The 23,992-nt window shown below is 27.9% G+C and overlaps 1 protein-coding gene across 2 annotated transcripts in view; it reads right to left on the minus strand.

Annotated features, from left to right (window-relative positions):
* LOC122504763 (diacylglycerol lipase-beta-like) overlaps positions 1-23,992 on the minus strand; it is a 97,441-nt gene that overhangs the window by 15,019 nt on the left and 58,430 nt on the right. The window contains exons 1-2 of one of the 2 annotated variants that reach the window (XM_043615999.1): positions 10,538-10,696; positions 10,098-10,191 (exon numbers count right to left, since the gene is read on the minus strand). The exons of the other annotated variant lie outside the window; for it this stretch is intronic. The gene's annotated coding sequence lies outside the window, so the exon portion shown is untranslated. Of the gene's footprint in view, positions 1-10,097; positions 10,192-10,537; positions 10,697-23,992 lie in introns of those variants that run through there. 2 annotated transcript variants of the gene reach the window in all.

The raw sequence follows: 23,992 nt of genomic DNA on the forward strand, positions 1-23,992 counted from the left end.
TGGGTCACTTTTCAAATTCAATTTACTAATTATTTTGTATGAACCTATTTATGGATTCCTATGGGAGCCTATATGAAATTACATGCAGATTCATATGGGAATAAAAGACCGTATAAAACTATAGGAACCTATGGGAACCCATAATATATAATTGAATTAAATGAATACTTAACATAATAACCCATATTATGTATATGTTTTATTATATTTTTAAATAAAAACCTATTTGGGTTCCCATATATGGATCACTTTTCAAATTCAATATATATTCACTAATTATTTTATAGGAACCTATATGGATTTCTATATAGAGACTCATGTGCGGGAATTATTCATTAAAATATAGGAACCTATACGGGAACCCATAATATATTAATCGATATTCTATTTTAAAACAGGAACCTATGTGTGTTGACATATTGGCATTCATATGGGTCTCCTTTCAAATTCAATTCACTAATTATTTTGTATGAATCTGGGTTCATATGGGTTCCTATATGGGAACCTATATGGAATTACATGCAGATTCATATGGGAATTATATGCTTTCCAAATTAAAATCTGTATGGAAACCCAGGAACCTATAGGAATTCATAATACAATAATCCAATAATCGATATTATATTTTTATATAAGAACCTATATGTGTGGTTCTCCTATTGACCCTCGGATGGTTTTCCATATTGATGTGTAATTAAAAAAATACAAATGAGAACCCATGGAACCCATGTGTGTTCCCACAACCCTTAATACCACATATACCTATGTAGAAACTTAAAGGAAAAACTAATTTGGGTGCCTATGGGTTCAAAATGGTGGATCCAATATGGCGGACAATTTTTAAAAAAATCGACTTCAAATTCACTTCTGGTCTTCAGTATTTATTTTGAAATTAAAATTGTATTATCAATTTCAAAGTTATAAAGTAGAAAAAAAATAAAAATAATAATAATAATAGAGCTAATAAGAATAGTAAATATATAAGTATATAGAGATAATAACAATTTATGATGGAAAGTTCATAAAGTTTGATGGGACATTTATGTCTCGTTAGAAAATTTGTAATCGACTCTATTTTAGAATGTTTGCATAATATTTACAGTAATCTACATAATAAAATACAAATGCGTATATAAATATTTTCACCTGCAAAACTTGATATCTATACTAACAATATTAAAGTTCTTTTCTCTCTCTTTCTCTCTGTTTTTCTTTCTCTTTCTCTCTGATTCCTTCAGAGCATCGTAAATAATGTGGTTTCTTGCAACATAGTTGACTACTACTCTGTGTCAGCAGAAATGCAAAATCCAAATCGCTTACGGTACTCTCTTCATGAAATAAGAATTATATATTTATCAAGAAAAATTTTTACTCTTTTAAAAAAAAAAATGAATTTTCCACTAAATTTATTTATTATTTACAGCAATATTCTTGTATTATTAAAGAATTTTCTTCCTGTCTTTCTGTAAATAATAAGTATTTTATAATTTACTCATAATTACATATGATTTAATTTTTTTATATAAATTTAATTTATATTTTATTTTAATGTAAATTATTATTTTTTTTTTTTTAATTAATACAATAATTATAAATTATAATAATTATAATTTATAATTGTAATTTTTAATTGTAATTTATAATTGTAATTTATAATTGTAATAATTATAATTTATAATTAAATAAATTATAAGTCTGTAATATAATAAATTGTAAATTATAATAATTATAATTTATAAATATATTACATAATATTCAGTGAAGTGACTAGTTGATGAATGACAAAATTTGTTTGTAAATAATTCTGATTAAATGCGAAATATTAAAATATAATTATTATAAATTCTATCATTAAATTTGTAATATAATATATAATAATATATAATTAACTAAAAATATAATTATTATTGTAGCTGAAATTACAATAATAATTATACTTATTATTAATATTGATTATTACTTAATATAATTAAGCAAGAAGATTACTTCTATACTTTTTCAGTAATTTAACCTTTTATAAATTATAAAATGTTTCTATCTTCTTATATAATTCTCTATAATTATAATATCAATTTTATTTGAATTTTTCGTTTTTTTGCGCATATTTTGATTAGAAAATCATTGATTTTGCATGCACAAATTCATCATTAGAAAGTTTATGTTCCGTTTAAGTAAAATTTCTAATTAATTGGTACAAATTAAATGCCTATATATATAAGACATTTCTAACAGTGAATCTAATTTTTTTTCTGGCTTTGAAAAAAAATTTTTTTTTTTAATTTTCCTCTGAAGAAAAATTTATTTTTCAATATTATATATTTTAAATACAAACATTTTTAGTTCTTCTGTTATAAATTAATTAAAAATTTAGCTTTTCATTTAAAAAATTATAATTAAATTCTAATTTTACGAAAGCTAATTGAATTCTAATTTTTATGAAAACTAATTAAATTTTAATTTTATGAAAACAAGTTAAATTTTTATTTTATGAAAATCAGTCAAATTTTAATTTAAATAAAAATTAATGAATGTTATTTAATTAATTTTATGGAAAATTAATTATTTTTTTACAAAATTAATTAATGTTTAATTTAATTCAATTTAATTAATGTTTACTTTAATTAAAATTAATTAATGTTTAATTCAGTCAAAATAAATTATTGTTTAGTTTAATTAAAATTAATTAACGTTTAATTCAGTCAAAATGAATTATTGTTTAGATTAATTAAAATTAATTAATGTTTAATTAAGTAAAAATGAATTGTTGTTTATTTTAATCATAATTAATTAATGTTTAATTCAGTCAAAATGAATTCATATTTAATAATAATAAAAATTAATTTAATTTATTTTCTATTTATTTAAAAATGATTGATTTTTTTATTTATATTCAAAACTAATTAATTCGTTTTTAATAATATGTTATTCAAAAAACTAATTTAATTCTTAGAAAAGAACTGATTTTTTTTTACTCCCGAGTTTTTAATATAAAGAATTCTTGGAAACATTTTTAAAATAATTATCGCACTTAAAAATTCAGAAGCATCGAAGAAGAAAAAAAAAGGAAAGAAAAATAATTTACTATTCATGGTGATGTCATAAGATTTGACACCTGGTAAATTATATGAGTTCAAGAGTCAAGTCTTTTTATTTACTTATTACTGATTTTTTTCACTTTCTTCATTACTGTTTCTATAAAGAAAATAATAATAACAATCGATAAACATTGGAGCGTTTTGCGAAAAAAAAAATTATTATTTTCTTTAATGTGAAAATTATTTATTTACATTTTGTTATTAAAATGGAAAATTTATTTTTAATTTTACATTAGTTTTGAATTTTATTTTAATTTCGACTTTGATTTTGATTTCGACCTTGACTTAGATTTGGACTTTGATTTCGACTTTGACTTTGATTTTGACTTAAATTTTAACTTTGATTTTGGCATTGATTTTGACTTCGACTTTAATTTTTACCTCGACTTTTGACTTCAATTTTGACTTTGATTTCAACTTTGACTTTAATTTTGACTTTGATTTTGGCTTTGATTTCGACTTTGACTTTGATTTTGACTTTGACTTTAACTTTGATTTTGACTTTGATTTTGACTTTGATTTTGACTTTAATTTTGACATCGACTTTTGACTTTACTTTTGACTTTGATTTTGATTACGACTTTGATTTTGAATTTGAGTTTTGATTTCTGGTCTGATTTGGACATTAATCTTGACATTGATTTTGAATTTGAGTTTTGATTACTAATTTGATTTTGACTTTAATTTTGACTTTCACTTTAATTTTGACCTCGACTTTGTTTATAATTTTGACTTTGATTTTGACTTTGACTTTAATTTTGACATTGATTGTTTTTTCGAATTTGATTTTGAATTTGAGTTTTGATTTCTAGTTTGATTTTGATTTTAATTTTGCCTTTGATTTTGAATTTGAGATTTGATTCCTAATTTGATATTGACTTTAATTTTGACCTCGACTTTTGACTTTAATTTTGACTTTGATTTTGATTTCAACTTTGATTTTGAATTTGAGATTTGATTTCTACTTTGATTTTGACATTAATTTTGCCTTTGACTTTATTTTGACTATGATTTTGATTTCGACTTTGGTTTTGAATTTGAGTTTTGATTTCTAGTTTGATTTTTACTTTAATTTTGACTTTGAGTTTGACTTTGATTTTGACTCTGATTTTGATTTTGACGTTGATTTTGATTTTAATTTTGGCTTTGATTTTGGATTTTCATTTTTGATTTCTAGTTTGATTTTTACTTTAATTTTGACTTTGATTTAAAGTAAGAAATGAAAATCAACTCAAAAGTTAAAGTCAAAATCAAAATAATAAATAAAAATTTAAAGCGAAAGTCACATTTGATTTGAAGGCTAAATCAAAGTCAAAATTAAAATCAAAATCAAAATAAGAAATAAAATTCGAAACAAAAATCATATTTGAAGTCATAATCAAAATAAGAAATCAAATCTAAAGAGAAAGTGACAATTCAAGTCAGAATTAAAGTGAAAATCAAAGTGAAAGCCATAAATTCCTAGTAATGTTTAAAAGTTGAAGTGAAAATTAAAATGAAAATAAAAGCCAAAGTCGAAATCAAACTAAAAATCAAAGTCAAAATCAAAGTGAAAACCACAAATGCGATAACCTAATAAAGACAAAAGTCAAAACGAAATACAAATTCAAGGTAAAAAAGCAAAAATAAATTCATAGTAAAAATCAACAAAAAATTACAAATTAAAATTATTTTCTAAATTCATTTTTTAGCCCGAGGGTCGATTAGATCGAGGAAAAAAATTAATCAAATGCACATATTTTATCTACAAACATATAAATTTTTACCATATTCACAAAAAAAATCTCCACTCAATTTATAAAATATGTCTACACGCGTAATAAGAAACATTACATCAAAATGAAGGAGAATCCTCGATATTGAGAATATATCTATTTTTTATAACTATTTTTTTATAAAAAAAAAATGAAAAATGATATAAATGACAAAAAAGAAAGAAACAATCATAATGAGAGAATAACTAATAGAAAACTTATATACAAACAAATGAATGTAGTTATTAACAAATTATGATACAAGTTTATCATAAACATTGAAAACTAGAATAATGTTCATGTGATAAAATGAAAAAGGTGAAAAATGTCAAGTATATAAATTAATTTCAACGAGACAAATTGCGATTAACGTTTATTTAAATACAGATAAACATAATGGATATACACATACATATAATAGATACACAATCACGATATATTATAAAGAAGCATTAAATAATTACATAACATGAAAAGTAAATTAGTTTCAATTTATACCATTTTTTTTTCTCTAATTAATTTATTATATAATCATATGTATATATTTATTTAAAGGGTAGCTTTCTCTTTTTTTTTGTTAGAAGATAAGAATAAAGTACGACAATTTATACATCTGTTTATAATATTCTCAAAGGGATTCTCAAATACATTCTCAAATTTTTATAAAATAAATTATATAAATAATTAATTTTTAAATATTAACATTAATATTAATAATAATAATATTATTAATTTATTATTATTTTTTATTAGGGTAGAGGGCCCCAAGGTGGCCAAGGCGAGAGAGAGAGAAAATGCGAGAAATATATGTACAATATATAAAAAAATATAAATTTTTTTTATTTACTAAAATTAAAAAAAAAATAATTTTTTTTCACCTGGAGAAAAATTTTACTTTCGGGATGTTGAGGACAGAGAAAGTGTCAAGTGAAAGTTGTATATATATATGTATATATATGTATATATATATATATACTACTGCTAACTGAAAATATACGTTTGTATTGATATAATGTTACAGATGCAAAACATCGTTGATTATTTCATCCCAAACAAAATGACTGTAACATGTATGTACATGTAATTCATGGGATCGCGTCGCACGCGATTTTTTTTTAAACGAGAAAAAGGAAAAAAAAATTTATCCAATCTTTATTTTAATGGATCATTTTTTTTATTTGCATTTAATTTATATATATCCAAAAGAAAATAAATCACAAGCAAAATAAAAGGTTTATTTTTTTTTCAATATTCAGGCTTCGTACTCGATACTTAATTTAAAAAAAAGTATCAAAAAAGTATCTTAAAGACAGAAAAAAAGTAGAAAAAAAAGTACCTATCGAAAAATTAAACTTGACGACTCAATTTTTTTTTATAATTTCTTAATTACATTCAAAATTAGAATAATTTTTTTTTAAATATTTAAATACTTATATTTATTTTGTCTACAGAAATTCAAAAATTTCAAATGATTTCAATGTAACGTATTTTTGAAATTTAACTATTTCTACAAAATTACAAAAGTAATTCTTTCAAAATTCAATCATTTTTCAATTCATTTTTTTTTGAAATTTATAAATAAAATTATTCAAAGTTTCAATCATTTTATTTCATTCAATTATAAATCAAATCTTATTTGAAAGTTCTACGAGAATGAAATTATTTAAATAATAAATAATTTATCTGAATAATTGAATATTTCTTAAATTTGAATTCTTATGAAGTATTTTATCAACATTTTTTAAAATAATTGAATTTTTACGAAGAATTGCATTAAAATTTTCAATTAATTAAATAATTTAATTAATTTAAAATTATGTAAAAAATAATTGAAATCCTGCGATGAGTTTTATTATTAATAAAAATAATTGAATTTTTGTCACCGAACTTTAATGAAGTTTTTAAAATAATTGCATTCTTGAGAAGAATTTATTAAAAAAATTTTTTAAAGAAATTATTTTTGTCAAGAAATTAAAAAATTTTATGAAAATTGTGTTAAATAATTGAATTTGTTGAAAAATTTTATATTATTTATGAAAATAATTGAATTCTTTAAAAAAAAATTCTTTATAATAATAATTGATTTGTTTTCAATATAATTTTAATAAAATTTTTTTTAAATAATTGAATTCTAAAATTAAGTCAAATTAAGAAATTGTTCGAAATTGAATAGCAATTTAAATATATATAAATAATATTTTATTAAAATGAAAATAAAATGAAAATATCGTTACATTTTACTGTTTTATTTAAAATTTAAATATATGTTCCAATTATTATTGTTAAAGAATTTGAGTAAAATGTGTTGTAATTTTTCTTCTCATATTTAATATTTACTGAAAAATCACAACTGGTAAAAGGCGTAAAAGTTTATTATATTTGACATTAAAAAAAATAAATTCATGTGAATATGTTTATTTGTAAGTGTGAGTGTCAAAATGCTGAAATAAGAGCCTGTCAAATATTATTATTTTAAAAACTTCAACAGACCTGCTATTAAGCCGTAAGCAAATATAAATTGCGTACTAAGAGGAAAGGTTGAACACAAAAATTCTTGTTTTTTTTCTCATGAAACTTCTAAATCTATGATTCATCACAATAATATTTATACTTCAATATATTGAAATTAATTCTTAGTAAAAATTGTGAATAATTGTGTATTTAAATACTTCATCTGAAAATTATTTTCCCCTTATTTTATTCCACTTTATTTAACGCTTTCTGCTTATTTTAATAATTTAGAACAAAAATATTATTGTAAATTGTAAAATGATTTTAATATAGTTTATTATAAATACAATAATAATTCATGCCGTCCTTTTACCGAAAGTGATATATATGGGCAAATAAAAATTAACATAAGTAAAATAATTTCGAAAATAACTAATACTATTTTAATGGAAAGAAATTTGTGTTTCTTTTTTTTCGTGGAAATACATTATAGAAAATTTTTGTGTATAAATTCCTTTTTAAAAAGAAAGTTTTATATTTACGCTACACAAAACTGTTAGTATAATATTGTAATAAAGTATTATATTAAATTACCGTGATTTTAAGTATTAATAAAATTTCAACTCAATGATCGTAATCGTAGGAACAGTTTCTAGACACTAAACCGTTAAGATAGAAGTTTTATTCTCTAAAAACAGGATTTTTTTTTGTCTCTAAAGGAAAATAAAATAATAATTAATACTAATTTAAGAATCGTTGTTTTTTCTTCAGTATTTTGCAATAGTAAAATTAATTTAAATTGAATATTTAATTTCTATTTATATTGTTTTTAATTATTTTTCTATTTTTCAACTTATTTTTTTGATTTCAAAATCAAAAACCGAAATTTTAAAACAGTAAATTAATTCAATTTAGATTCTAATTTAAAAATAATTAAATTCAGTTTTAAGACGATTAGGCCTTAGTTTCGTTCGTTTCGTTCTTAAAGAGGTTATGTCATCAAAAAAGGCGGGAATTCCCCAACGATCTCAACGGTTAAAATTGAGCGCGAATTTTTAAAATTCTTTTCAAAACAAGAATAATAAAAGTAATAAAAAGTTATAACAAATAATAAAAAAATATAAAAATAAAAAAAGAATAAAAAAAAAAAATAAGAAAAAAAGGAAAAAATAATAAAAAGAAGAAAAATAATGAAAATTAATTAAACAAATAACAAAATAAGTACAAATCTTAAAGAAAAGTATCTTTTTATAAAAGCAATGTATCAAAGTTGAAATAAAAAAAAAATGATATAAAATTGACATTTCACTGGTTTTTTTTTTACTAAATTATGATAATAACTAAATACAATTGAAAAAAAAGTAACAAATTTTCCTTATTTTTCTATTAAAATGTTATAAATGTAAATGCACATAATATATGACGCTAGTTGCAAGAAGGATGTTTTGTCTTTTATACAAACTTTTTTTTTTCTCCCAGCAATCATGAAAAATGATAAATACCGAGGTAAAAACAAATAATTACAGATATTCGATTTTTTTAAATACTCATTAATTTTTCTTTTTTCTTTTTTTTTTTTTTTGGTTTAAATCAATTGCAAAATGGAATATTAAAAAAAATTGTATTCTACATTTATGTGGATGTATAAATTCTCAACTTATCCTCTAAATTGAAAATCTCTTTTTAGTGCCAGATAGAAAATAATTAATTTAAAATTAATTAAAAGTAATAAATTTTTAAATGATTAAAAATAATAAATTTATAATTGACTAAAAATAAAAACAGATAAATATAAATAATTCAATAAAAATAAATGAAAATAATTGACTGAAAGTAATTAATTTAAAAATAATTAATTTAAAGTAATTGATTAAAAGTAATTAATTGAAAATAATCGATTAATAACAATTAATTTAAAATAATTCTTTCAAAATTATTAATTAAAATTATTAAGTAAAAATGATTGTTTAAAAATACATTATTATGAATAATTGAATAAAATTAATTCTCGAATTAATTGAAAATATTTGTTTAAAAATAGATTATTATAAATAATTGAATAAAATTAATTTAAAGTGTTTGCTTAAAAATAGATAAATATAAATAATTCCATAACAATAATTGACTCAAAGTAATTAATTGAAAATAATTCCTTAAAATTTATCAATTGATAATAATTGATTAAAAATATATTATTATAAACAATTGAATAAAATCAATTTTAAAAGAATGTACTAAAAATAAATAAATATAAATTGAAATTATATAAATAAAAAAAAAATTTTTTAACGTTTGTAAAATGAAGTAAACAAATAAATGAAAAAAGTGCAAAAAAGAAAATTCTTGCTAAGTGTTTATATTGTCATCCTGCATGTGTCATTTTTCTCAGCTTTGTTTATAATGATTCTATACATAAATTCTTTCTAAATTATAATTTATAGAACAGAAAAAATAAATTATTAGCAAAAATAATATTACTATTAGAAATATTAGAATATTTATAAATTTCTATCGACTTTTTTTTTCAGAAGTCAAACATTACTACACAACATTTCACCTGATTACTTTAAAACGTCCTACTTTTTTTTCCCGTAACCATCACCGTATCGGACTCTTAATGCATGAAAGTTTAAGACAATAATTTTTTTTCTAAATGTAAATTTTCATTAATTGCAAAAAAAAAAAGAAAAAATTACTACCAAAAATTAAAATAATAATTACAAATAATTAAAAATAATTTACATATAGAGAATAAATTTTTTTTTTTAAATTATACTACGTAAATAATAACACTCACCGGCTTGTTTATATAAATAATTTTTGTCACAAAATTCAGGTATAATTAAAGGTGTTTTGCTCAACGTGGCAAACAAGTTGTCCTGTGAGTGAAGCTGTAATGGAAGATTTATCAATTTTTCTCTCTTTCTTTCTTTCTTTCTTTCTTTCTTTTTTTTTTTTGATGATTAACAGTTTTTCACAATAAATGGAAATAAGAAAAGAAGAGGAATAAAAATTAAATATCGAATCACTGGGGAAACTCCACTTTTTTTTGGCATATATGAATATAAAAATAAAACATTTCCGAAAAAAGGAAAAAATAAATTTACCGAGATTTAAAATTTTATAATAATAATAAATTTTCCATTTAAAATGGAAAATTAAAAACTTTTGTGAAATTTTAATGACAAAAAACTTAAAAGTATTAATGAAAATATGAAAAATATTTGACTTCTGTACCATGTGTTCGTTTCGCGCGCGCGTGTATATCTATGCGACTCGTTCACTTTTGTGTTTCTTGCGTTCGTTGGATCACTTTCCTCTCACCAATAAAACGCCACAACTTGGGGCCCAACTTGGGCCTCACCTTGAAGAAGGGCAAGTCAAGTACCTTCGGTTATATTATTATTTTGCGTCGCGCACTTCGTCATTTATTTTTATTATTTTCTCTCTCTCTCTCTCTCTCTCTCTCTCTTGATTACATTCTTTATAAAAATTAATTTTAATTTTATTTTCAGAAAATAATTATTTTTTTATTCAAAGTTTATAGTAATAATAATTGTAATGGTAGCAAACAATATTAGTAGCAATAAGACTACGACAAATACAACTACTAGTAGTACTACTATTATTAATAGTATTATCACTACTAGTACTACTACTATTATTACTATTACTATTACTACTAATAGTACCACTACTAGTACTGATATTATTACTATTACTACTAATAGTACCACTACTAGTACTGATATTATTACTATTACTACTAATAGTACCACTACTAGTACTGTTACTATTATTACTATTACTACTGATAGTACCACTACTAGTACTGCTACTATTATTATTATTATTATTACTATTACTAGTATTGTTACTATTGTTACTACTACTATTAATATTAATAGTACTGCTACTTATTATAACTACTAATATTATTAATACTAATAGTATTAATTTATACTACTACTATTATTACTACTAATAGTATTATTACTAGTGTTGATAGTACTATTACTACTACTAGTACTGCTACTATTAGTACTACTACTACCACTATTACTATTACTATTTAGTATTATAATTAATAATATTAACGCTAATAATAATTATGATAATAATAAAAATTATTTTCAGGTCTTTTTATTATAAAATAATTAAAAAGCGTTTTTATGTAAAAAGCCAAAAATAATAATAATGATAAATTATTAACGTTATTTACTCACCCTTTGCTCAGTAGGGTTCGAGGATCCAATTACAAAACTCATATAAACTAATTACATAAATAATTTATAAAATTTAATTACAAAAACAATAGTAAAAATACTAACAATAACAATACAAACAATAAAAAGAATAATAATTATAATAATACATATAGGTATTATTATATTTAGTATTCCCTCATTTTATTTGTTTATTTATTCACTAAAAAAGTTATAATCTTGACAATAAAAATCTTGAGATTGGACTTTATAATATTATACAGATAAGATTACTTTGTAACTGAAATGAATCATTTTCTTTTTTTTTTTTTTTTTATAGCGAATGATTTTAAATTCTTTTAATTAATTTTAAAATTTAGCATATAATTATATACGTTGTGTATTTTTATATTATAAAGTATATATTTATTATCCTTTTTTTAAATAGTTATTATTTATTTTTATTTGTTTCAAAATAATCGGCGATACTTTTTAAATAAGAACTTTATTTCAACAAAAGAATTCTTTACAAAAAAAAAAAATGTTTAATAAAAAAGTGTTTTCCTACCTATGCAGAATCATTATTTGAAATTAATTTATCAGCAATGCTTTTATCTACAAACATCGAAAGTGTACGAGGTTCAAGAATCAGTTTAAAGATTGAGCCACAAGAGAATGTCGAAGTTACCTTGATTACCAAGAAGAAAATTTGAAATTTAAATTTTAATAAATTTTTATCGAAATTATCTTATTTGAACTACTTTGGGGAAAAAAAATTGTTCCCCTTTAATTCAGAAGACAAATTTTTCGAAAAAAATTGTTTTTTTCTTGAAGTTAGAAAGTCTACGTTGAAATGTTTGAGTCGTGAATTTGAAGATGGAGCTACGAGTGAGTTTTTACAGTTAAATTGAATAGACATTCTCTATTTTTAAAATTTTACCCCCCAAAAAAAATTCTATTAAACACCTTAAGGTCACGTGGGAGGAAAAATGATTTTTTAATTAACATCTCATTTAAAAGAATAACAAAAATTTAAAAAGAAATTAAATTATTTTAAATTTAAAAAGAAATTAAATTATTTTAAATTTAAAAAAGAAATTTAAAATATTTCAGATTCAAATCTTCTGAAAGTAATAAAGGATCCTAAAAGTGACAAATTTAATTAGTTAATGATAATTATAATTACTAAATAAATTAGTTAATAATAATAATAATAATAATAATAATAACTAAATAAATTAGTTAATAATAATGTATAATTATTTAATTAGTCAATTTTAAATTTTGCCAGCGCGGAATAATTTTCGAAACTTTCTCTAATTTAAATAAACATATATGTTTGATTTAAATAAACGCTGATACGTTTAAAATAAAATTTTCCGCTCCCAGAAAGAATTTTAATTGTTTTAACTGGAATTTTTGAACCAAAAAAATATTCAATGCAAATTGTATATATGCGATTGATTCAAAGAAAAAAGAAATTGGTTGTTTCAAATAAATTTTTTTCTCGAGTGTTATACATAAATATGGTGTATTATAGAGGGGAGAGCAGATCAAGTGTGTAATATCTTTAAACGATTATAGGGGAAATTCGATCGAGTGTTCAAATGTGACCAGGGAGGATGTAAGGGTCGAAGAATTGATGAGATGATTTATGAATTTGCTCTCGGAATATATACATATATATTATTATTCGTTGAGGACTATATTAAAAATAGATTTTGACACTATTAACATCAAAAGTCCACTGGATGCTTTTCATTTTAAAATTATTTCTTTTAATTTTCCTAAAAATAAAATCAGTGGAATTAAGAAAAAAAAAAAAAATTTCTTTAATCTTGTTTACTTAACTCAAGGGATTTTCAAAATATCTCGTTATTCTGGAAAAATTATTATCACAAGAAAATTAAATTTACATAAAATTTTCAAAATTCAACTTTCTTTCTTATTAATTTTCTATAATAACCGTAAAATTTCAAAATTTCCAGAAATTACCTTAACTTTCCTTAAATTTCCAGAAGTTACCGTTCTTCCCTATTCGATTTTCGATTATTCTAGAATATTCCTACAAAATTTCTCTGCTTTAGAGGATAAATTATACCGGTTTATTCAAAAAGTTTTCATAAATTACCCATGAATTTCCTCCTTCTTTGGGTAAATTTCCTATTTTTAAATTTAGTTAAAGTCTGTTGAGAAATCTTTCCTCTTCGTCAATTCACTAAAAAATCTTCATTCGAATTATTAGTTTCATAAGTTACCGATAAATTCCCTCCTTCATTGGATAAATTTCCTATTTTTAAATTTACTTAAAGTCTGTTAAGGAATGTTTCCTCGGTCAATTCACTAAATTTTTTAAACTTTAATTGGAAATATTACAAAAGTTTCATAAGTTACCGGTAAATTTTTCCCGTCTTTCGGTAACTTTGCAAACTATAATTTTAGTTTTTGTCAGTTCAGAAGTACTTTCACTTTCAATTCACTAAATTTTTAAACTTAATTAGGGAATATTTCAAAATTCCATAAATTCCCAATCTTGCGAGGTAATTTTTCCGAATAAAAAAAATGTCTATTCCTATTTTGGAAATTTTTTTATACTTTTACTTAAATTTCCAAAATTACTTAATTAATTAATTAAATTAATTACTAGTAATTGCAATAAAATTCTTTTTACATTTTATTATATTTTTTTTACTGTTTAAAAGTCTTTATTTATAATTAGAACGACAGAAGAGTAATAAAGTCAGAAAATGATATTTGTTGAACAAATTTATTATTAGCGGAAAGGTCAGCATATATGCAGTTAGCTGTACATAAACTGGACTGGTGGGGGTGAATCGCAATTTAGAAGCAAAATTTTAGTTCTAGCGGCTAACTATAGTGGAGCGCTGCGGTCAATTAGTGTGGAACCTGGAACTACAATCGAATGCATATATGCTCTCCTTTGGGTTTGATGGCGTTTTCCAAAAGTGGTGCCAACATCTATCAAAATTTTATTAGCTTGTGAACTTATACGTTACGGACTAACAAGATTTTTATAGATGTGTCACGACTTTTGGAAAACGCCATCAGAACGCTCAGCACATGTGCTGACCTGCATTTAATTATTTTTGCAGCTAGTGCTAAACTATCAGAGTCTACCATTCAAAAAATTAAAAGGTTGCCACATTTCTTATTGAATACTGATCAACAACAAAAAATCCAAATGTCAAAATACCGTTTTCGACAAGGACGGTAAAAAAAAAATTCTTTCATAGAACACGCGTGCAATGTACACATTTAAAGCATCAACGAACGGATATAGGACGGACGGCAAACTCCAGCCTGCCGGAGGACAGAAGACGAGGATTCTCGGGGGGCATTTCCTCCTGACAACCCATCCCGCCACCCATTTTAACATCCGGGGGGGGGGGGTGCAAGTGAGGAGTGGGTCATATAGGGGGATAGCGGGTTGCCGGTTTTAAGGGTGGCTCGTGGTGGTGGTGGTGGAGGTGGATGGAGAGTGGGCCGAGCTTAAGACGAAGCGTAATGACGCCCTGAATCAATATGTGGGGCCACTGAGATATGCATACGAACTAAGACAACCGCCGTACCGACGGTTTTCTCCAGGCGTCCGCGTCTCACTCTCTCTCTTACTCTCATTGAAAATCTTGCTCTTTCTTGCACGGCCGTTTCGTGAAGGGGCAGTGGAGAGTGTGGGGGCAACAGGAAGCTCTCGACTCTGAACAGGGGGTAAAAGAGGCCGGGGGGGATGGTAGAAGGGAAAAGCGGGTGTACAACTCCGAGGGTGGTGGTGAACGAAGAAAAGAGGAGGTGGAGAGAAATTAAAGACGAGGCAGGCACAAAAATAACGACCCGCGAGCGCAGACCTACCCCCCCCCCCTCTCTCTCTCTTGCCCCTTTCCACATTTCTTAACGTCCTTACACCCGCGTCGAGCCACCCCTCATCTATCCCCTTGGGTTTCTCCATCGGCTATGTACCTTCTCCCTCTTTTCTTTCTCACTCACTCTTATCTTTCTTTTTTTACTCTCTCACTCTCTTTCTTCCTCTTTCTCTCTTTCCTTCCCTCTCCTACACATTTCACTTCTGTTTTCTCTCTCCGTCCCTTGCACAGGTAGTTATCCTTCTCCTTCGTTTAAGAAGTAAAGCGAGATGAGGACGAAGGGAAAAATGAGTGGGGGTGGAAGGCGTATGGTATAATCTCCTACACGTCGTAAAACTGGAGGGTAAAAACTGTAAGAGCGAATCGGATTTTCTACGCGCGCAGAGAGTTGTGTATTGCGATGTAAGTTTTATAGGTTGGGTGTCTGCATATTTTTCTTATTTTTCTCTACAGATATGCGAATATGTTTTTAAATTGTATTGCAGTAGTCGTCGCAAAATGGTTTCTTGATAATTAATCTAAAGTAACGCGCACTGGAGGAAGGTATGTACGTGGAAGAAAACTACGCGAAAAAAAGGTAAGAAAGAAATTTATAAGTTATGTTATTTCTACGATTGCAGAAATTGTTAGCATCAACATAGGGTGCTCTGTGGAGAAAGTCCATAAACAAAAAAGTATATTAAAACCATTATTCTACTATATAATTTTTCTGAAGAAAAATAGATTTTGTGTCCTTAATGATGAGGATAGTCTGCTGTGATCAGCTAGCGGTAAATCCAAAAACTATGCTAACTTAATCGTCAGTCGGTAATTAGTTTCATTGATCCCCATCGATAAATATTCGTAATTTCTAAAAAACTAACCGCTGACTTTTGCTTTGTCAAATACTAGGTAGATGTTTTCAAACCCCTCTCATTTTTTTCCTTTTAAAATCCTACATCCCCTTGGAAGTGAAACTATTACATTAAATTTATTATACACAAATTGTAAGTCAATTATCGATTTGCCAAGAGGCAAAGTTCATTGGGAGGCCGTAGGCAAATTGACGGTGAATATCTCATCACATAATTAAAATCACCTTCTGACAAATTGTTTCACAATATATACATAACTCAGTGCCCGGATTAAAGTTTTCCAAAATTGTAATTCCTTTTTTAGTATTGAATTTTCTGTCAACAGACGAAAATAATTATTTAAATTTCATTAATAATTATTTCCTTTTGTGGATAATAAAATTTTTTGCTTCACATATACATTCAGTCCTAGAATCCACTTTCCTCTTTTTCTATCATCAGCTTGTATGCGTACATATACAATTAGCTTCTGAAATAAGTTTTATATGATCTGGCATATTCAGAGATAACAAGCATGTCGATCGTTTGAATTATTAAAAAAAAAATGGGAATTGTATACGAGATATCCAGACATATATGCATTTAGAATTATCAGCATCAATAGCTGCTGCACATATATATGTGAGAGAAAAGGAAAGATTTTTTTTATCTCAACTGTCTAGCATAAAGGAAAACGAACACACGTTTTTAATTACATTCTAACGAGATATGTTTTAAAAAATTTTCTATATAATATTACCCATATAATTTTTGCATAAAAATTTCCCCCATTATTGTTGCAGTGAATAAGAAGCGTTCGTATTCCAATTATCAGATGGTAGTTAATTATTACCTATCGTTAAGGAATAAAAACTTTCTTCAAGGCTAATAAAGAAAATTGTTTATGGAAAAGTATGTATTAACATTAATGTTCAATATTTATAATTTCTTTTTGTTAAATGGGAAAAAGTACAAATATTATAAGTAATGGAAATAAATTCATCACAGGACGTCGTGTTAGAAATGTCTCAAGAAAGTTAAAGTGACAATAAATTGGATAAAAAAATTCCTCAACATTGAAGCGCTTGATTCTAATGTAACCTGATTTGAAGTTTGTTTGAAGCGTTAGGTGGTTGACAGGGAACAGAATTCCTGAAGATAGTTTTAAAATTAGTGCCCAAGGGTACTAGGATTTTTAAGGGCCCCCAATTCCTAGCAGTACGTTTTGGTCATCATTCAATAGTTGTTGCTTTGCGGGAGGAAACCGAAAAGATTGGAAGAGAGCGCATCTATCACTCCTAATGGCTCAAAGCCATATGAAGTATTTCCTAAAAATGTCCGTTGTTACTCAATGGATACTAACATAAGGTATTCTACCGTTAGTAGGATTCTTAGCCTGCCTTAAAAATTTCAGGTGCCACACTCAATTTTCTAATCAGACAAAGTTTACCTTTTCATAAAAAAAAGATAATTTCTCATCATCACTTTCTGAAAAATGCAAAAACAATTAACTTTACATTCCTTTTGGAAAAAGTATGAAAAACTTTGTCGATTTATTCACTGATAACGTAGGGTACTCAATTAGAACCCGAAGCAGAAAAAAAACGAATTCAAGTTATTTCTTTTGACATTTATTAGCGACTGGAGAACTGAATGTATAATATATTAACATTTTTGAAGTACAAATGTCAAGTTCACAAATGTATAATATTGATTGGAGAAGGACAATATAAACTTCTTTTATAATTTGGAGTGTTTTTATTTTCATTGTGAAATGTCCCCTTATATGCAAAGCGTTTTTTGTTCGTGAGAGTGAAAAGTGAAGGGGAAATCGGGGTGGTTTGATTTAAGTATCTTCTCTCTCTCTATGTCCCATTCTTTTTCTTCCTTCCATCTCATTCAAAAAAAAAAAATACTTCTGTCTAGTGAAATTTAAAGGTTTTTCAGGCGACTTCTTTTTTTTTTAGAGAATTCGTTAAAAGAAAACCTAACTTTTAACCCATGAAACCTCCCTTCTTTTTTTACTTGGCCTCTCTCTTACAATGCGGAGGGATCCTTTTTCGCGCTCCATTTCCAATTCGCGTTTCGCACTAATCGCAAAGAGGAATCGATAGGTATGTAGATCGTTTCTTTTTTCTTCATTCCACTCTGTCGACACCCTGTTGGGAAATCTATTAGGGTTGGTATCTCTAAGAGATTTTTCGATTTTAAATATATCAAATGTTTTAGCGGGGATTTCACTCTAATTTGTGTTGGGGGGGAAAATGCGAATTGATTTCTTTATGTGCCGGTTGATGCCGGCACATTTTCGACATTAACCTTAAAGAAATCAATTTGAATTTGAGATGGAATTTTTGGGTTTTAGTTCATTAGTCGTCAATCAGAGGCGCAGCTAACATAGCGAGGAGAGGGATCTAGAATTTTGTACCAAGCTTTCCTGTTTACTACGTCAGAAAAGGTAGTAAAGAAAATTAAAGATTATGTCGTTACTACGACTGCAGAAATTTTAGATGTCAGCAGAATTTGTTAGCATCAACTTAGGTACTCTGTTGAGGAAGTGCAAAAACAAAAATTATATTAAAACCATTATTCTACTATATATACTCTTTCTGAAGAAAGAAGATTTTGTAATCTTATCGATAAGGGTAGACGGTAATTGTCATCTACGCCACTAAGATGACCTAACCGACGTCTATTGTTGCCATAATATACAAAATGTTTATTGACCCTAGAGGCATTGTTTTATTAAAACTATTTTTGTTTATGTATTATTTTTGTTTATTTTTAACGAATTTAAATTTAAATGAAATTCTACTATCAGAGGAGGTGGACCATCGTCAAAAATTAAAATTCGAAAAGCCAGGAACAGTTTGCTAATAATTAATACTTTTAATTTTTCACTCAGAAGGGAAAGGCCATAAAACAATAATCATTAATGGCTGTCGAGGAAATCGAAGACCTTTTTCCTTTCTGCAGCATCACACGAGAAAGATCTTTGCCCTCCTAACGTCCCCCATTGAATACACAGCCGTATATATATATATCTATATATATAAGTAAGCATCCCTCGTTGATCTCGCGCTTTTACGCACACCCCGTGTCTACGGGATGAGAGGGGGGACGAGGGATGTTAATTTTTCGTTAATCAATACTTTTAAAAGTCTAAAATGTCTCGCGTGTGTGGTAGTTTGAATGCGTGCAGGAGCAGAAGAAAGAAAAAGAGAGAAAGAGAGACGCAGTGAGTAAGTACGAGTCCACGTTGATGGTGAATGGTGAGAGGGGGTTGAACAAGAAGACGCGAGGGCCGTTAAGGGGAGTGATGAGGGTGGGGTGCTAGAGGCACAACCTAAGGAAAAGAAGAAAGAAAGAGTCTTGGCGACGGGTAGTTGGGTGAAACCCACTGGTTAGCGGTGTTGGTGCCCGAGAAGGGTGAAGAGAAGGGGAAGGGGGGGGGGTTTGGTCGGTTTGTAACGGGGTGACGTTGGCTAGAGGTGTAGAGAGGTTGGCGGGAGGTAAAAAAGGTAGGGGTGAGTGTAAGGAGAACGCGGGGGTCGACTAAAGGAGGTGGAGGTTCTCATTAAGCAGCCCGGGCTCCGCGCGTCGGGGATCAAATAAGAAGAAGAAGAGTCCTGGAAGAAGGGAGAAAAGGAGAAGAAAGCAGTAAGACTAAGACGCGGAGGGTTGCAAAGTCCCCTTCTTTTCTCTGTTGGAGTAAGCGAGAAACTTGAGATGAGGGAAAAAGAGGAAGAGAGTTTGAGGAAGAAAGAGAAAAAGAGAGTTTCAAACGAGAAAGAGTGAGTGAGAGGGGTGGGGAATTATCAGGACTTGTGCTCTTCGTCCTAGGGGTTTTGGAGGCCAGGAGTGGCAATATGGCCGCCGCTGATGAGCGATGCCGTAACCCTTACTGCCTATCTTTTCCCCTAACGAATGCGCGTCATGATGGGCTATATAGAGCAAACGGGATGCGTGACGACGCACTCACTCGCTCGACACTTGACACTCTCGATGGTGCTTGCTTCGCTTAAGCTCAACTCTCAAAGGACAGTCGGCTTCCTTTTATTGTCTGATGATTGCGCAAGGAAACATTTCTCTCTGTCAAAGATTTTTACGAGAAAATTTTTTCTTCCTTTTTTCAAGGAACAAATAAAGAATCTCAAGTGTTGAAGGGGATTATTTGCAGTTTAGTTAATTGTATATTTTTCTGAAAATCTTGTTTTAGGGGCAATCTCAAATTTTAGAGGGTCAAAAGAGAAGGCTTATTTTATCATTAAAAAGTAGAATAACGGTTTTGATACAATTTTGAGACTGATGAATTCCTTGAACTTGTGTCGATCAAGATAAGTGTCCACCTTGTTCCAGTGTCAACCGAGGTGTCAACTGAAGACTAATAGATGTTCTCGTTTATAACAATATATAGTAGAATAATGGCTTTAATATAATTGGTATGATTTCAACCGACTCACTCTCGACGACTATGAACCGTCTGGCTGCAGTGTCCAGTAAAGACTGACGCATTCTTACCTGAACTAGTCATCTTGAATATTTTCCAGTCCCAATAATTTTTAGGAGAAAATTTTTCCTATTGTTCCATAATTCCATAATTGACGACTTTTGGTAATTTCCAAAAATTTACTATCTTACTGTCAAGAATAAATTGTTAATAAAAATTTCCAATTGAGGTTAAATTTGTCGATTTGAAGAAAAATGATTTGTTTCGATAAGAAATTAAAATGGAGACATTAATTGAAATTGACTTGGGACATGGATCGATGTGTTTCATTAAAAAAAGGAGTGGTATTGAGATTAAACCGTCGGGAATACAATAAGAGAAGCTGAAGACATTTTATAGCTGAAGTTCAATTTCCAGACTAATCAATTTTAAACTGTAAAACTTGTTTCAAGAAAATATACTTGAAACGTTTTATTCATTAGTCGTGTATTTGTTTTAAAAACAAATAAGTCGAATACTTGTAAGTCAAAATAATTTATCTTATATTAAAGTTTCTTGGAAGATCAAATTTATAGTTTAGAGGATAGAATAAGAAGTTTTCAAAAAGGTACATTTCCTTGTAAAAATAATATCCATTTGCTTCATTAAAACAAAATCTTATTTTAAAGGAAACGAAAAATTCATAAATTTATTTTTAAAAACTGAAAATAATACCGCAATGATTCTCGATAATTTGTTATTCTTTATGGAAAAAATTTCTTCGACAAAGTTTGGTAAATTCAATAAACACCATCAAAGATAACGAGACGATTTGAAAATTTGCTAAAGTGTTGCTCACAGCAATATGGAAAACAGATTTCTTTTCAGTAAATAATTTAGAGATTGTTTACGCTTTTTATCTGAGTAGATTGTTCCTTACGGTCCTTATGTTCTCGATCGTCAGGGGAACGATAATTCGCTGAAGGAGTCATCTGGGGAGCTTTAAAAATTCAATAAGCGCGGCACAGGGAAAATCTTCTCTTGGTTTATGATTAGCAAATCTCATGCGCAAATTATTTTACCTCACCTTTCTAATATTTTTTTAAAAACTTTTCCAAATGGAAAGGTTTTTTCAGCTGTAGTTTAAAAATATTTGTACTATATTGTCCGACAAAATTATTTTATGTACAGTTTAGGTAATTGTATATTTTTCTGAAAATCTTGTTTTTGGGTCAATCTCCATTTCTAGAGGGACAACAGAGAAGGCTTCTTTTTATCATTAAAAAGTAGAATAACGGTTTTAATATAATTTTGAGACTTTGATGATTTTCTTGAACTTTTGGGATGATCAAGAAAAGTGTCCACATTGTTCCAGCGTCTCTTGAAGACTGATAGATGTTCTTGTTTATAAAACATATATAGTAGAATAATGGTTTTCATACAATTTGTATGTAGAACATTTTTTTTAAATCGACCCTTCACCATCGACGACTTTCAACTGTCTGGTTACAGTGTAAAAAACGGAAAGGTTTGATATGGTAAATGTTGTAATTAGCAGACCAGGAAAAATTGACATGGGTTTAAGTTTTATCCACAAAACATAATTAAGTTATTTTTTCAATGAAGACTTATACTAATTTGCAAATGATAACTTTAGGAGCAGTTATTATAATTTCTTAAACCAAACAAGGTCGAAAATAAATTGTTAAAAATTCCAAATCTCTGAATTCCTCAACAAAATGCCGCAAGTACTGGACATTTAAGATCCAACATATTTCAAAACGACAGTCCATAAAGCTGGCTTTGTATGTGCATCCAAATGAACGTGACTACACGCACACAAGGACCTAAGAGTAGGAAAGCGCCTGTAAGCCCGCAACTCTTTATAACGTCTTGTAGTCCGGTACCTTAAGGTGGTACAAGCCACAAGGTGGGTAGAAACGAGGAGGACAAGGTGGAAAGGTGGGTGGGTGATTTTAGAGACAGTGTGAGTGCACGCACGTGTGCGTGAGCGCTTCGCAAAGACGGACAACAAAGTACCATATACAGCGATGGTAAAAGAAGGGGTGAGTTGTCCGGGAGTCTGAAGAAGGGTGCAGGGGGTGAGGGACGAGAGAGAGGAAGAGTTTGACGACGGAGGGGAATGCAAATTAGAAACGCTTGGGCAGAAAGCAGTGTGGAGGGGAAGGTGTGCGGTGTCTAAGGGAGAATGGGGTGGTGTGGGTGGTTGGTGGTTCCTGGTGAGTAAGACCGGGGTGGTAGGGGGAGAGGGAATAGTCTTCCAATGGGGGTGGCCAAGGAGCTTCACTTATGTAAACGCCCGGTTGGTTCTCCCTGCACTCGTGCATCTATGTACCGCGCACCTTTCTCAGAACAAATCCTCCCCCTCCTCTTCTTTAGCGTCACGACGCCTCACACCCCCCCTTTTCCTTTTGCCCATGTATTTCAAGCCAGCCACAAAACCCCCTTTTCGACCCAACTATATACGATATACTCTGCCATGATTGCGTGCGTGTATAGTATATGCGTGTGTGTATCGATTGCCGGCCAAGACATCCCCCCATAGATGCTATATACCTATAGTAATTATTGTGTCTCTCTCACACATGTCTATATACATATGTGTAGATACACACGTATATATGTATACGTCACTATAATCTCTACATCCTTCAATTGGCTCTTGTGTATCTGTGTTGAATATCCAAGTGCTTCTCGTGTACACTAAAACACGCATACGTGCAAGTTACTTCCTTACTTGCCTTGTCCGATGGCTGTCTTCCTCTTCCACCCGGGTCTCCCCCCCCTCCTCTCTTCTCTTCTCTGCAACTTGGCGTCCCCGATACACAAGCGACTTAACGGGTGTCATCGCCACAAAACGAAGCTATATAGCTTCCTTCAAACTCCCCTCTCTCTTAGGATCGATGCTTCTCAAATCAGTATTGTTATGGAAAGAGGGATGAATGGTATTTGCATTTTGTACTTTATAAGATTGTGAAAAATTTCTTCCTGACCCCTCTTCTTTTAGAAAAAAACAGTAGTCGTAGTTGAGAGAAAAAACAAGCATCCATTAAGTTTATTGAAGTTTTCTATACAAAAAGATAATTCCTAGAAAACATGATCGATATTTAGTACCAGATTTCGGAGGAAGGTTATTGGATAAAAAATTCAGATGGCTAATTTATCTTGGCACATTGAAAAACTCTTTAGAAGACCATTGCAAGCGGACTCCTTTTCGACAAGAGCAATTCGAGTCGAATCATCACATACTACCTAAAAATTGTATTAAAATCATTATTCTACTATACATTTACTTAAGAACAAGATTTACAATATTTACCAAA

This window comes from Leptopilina heterotoma, unplaced genomic scaffold (genome assembly GCF_015476425.1).
Source record: "Leptopilina heterotoma isolate Lh14 unplaced genomic scaffold, ASM1547642v1 Lhet_314, whole genome shotgun sequence".
Taxonomy (NCBI): Eukaryota; Metazoa; Arthropoda; class Insecta; order Hymenoptera; family Figitidae; genus Leptopilina; species Leptopilina heterotoma.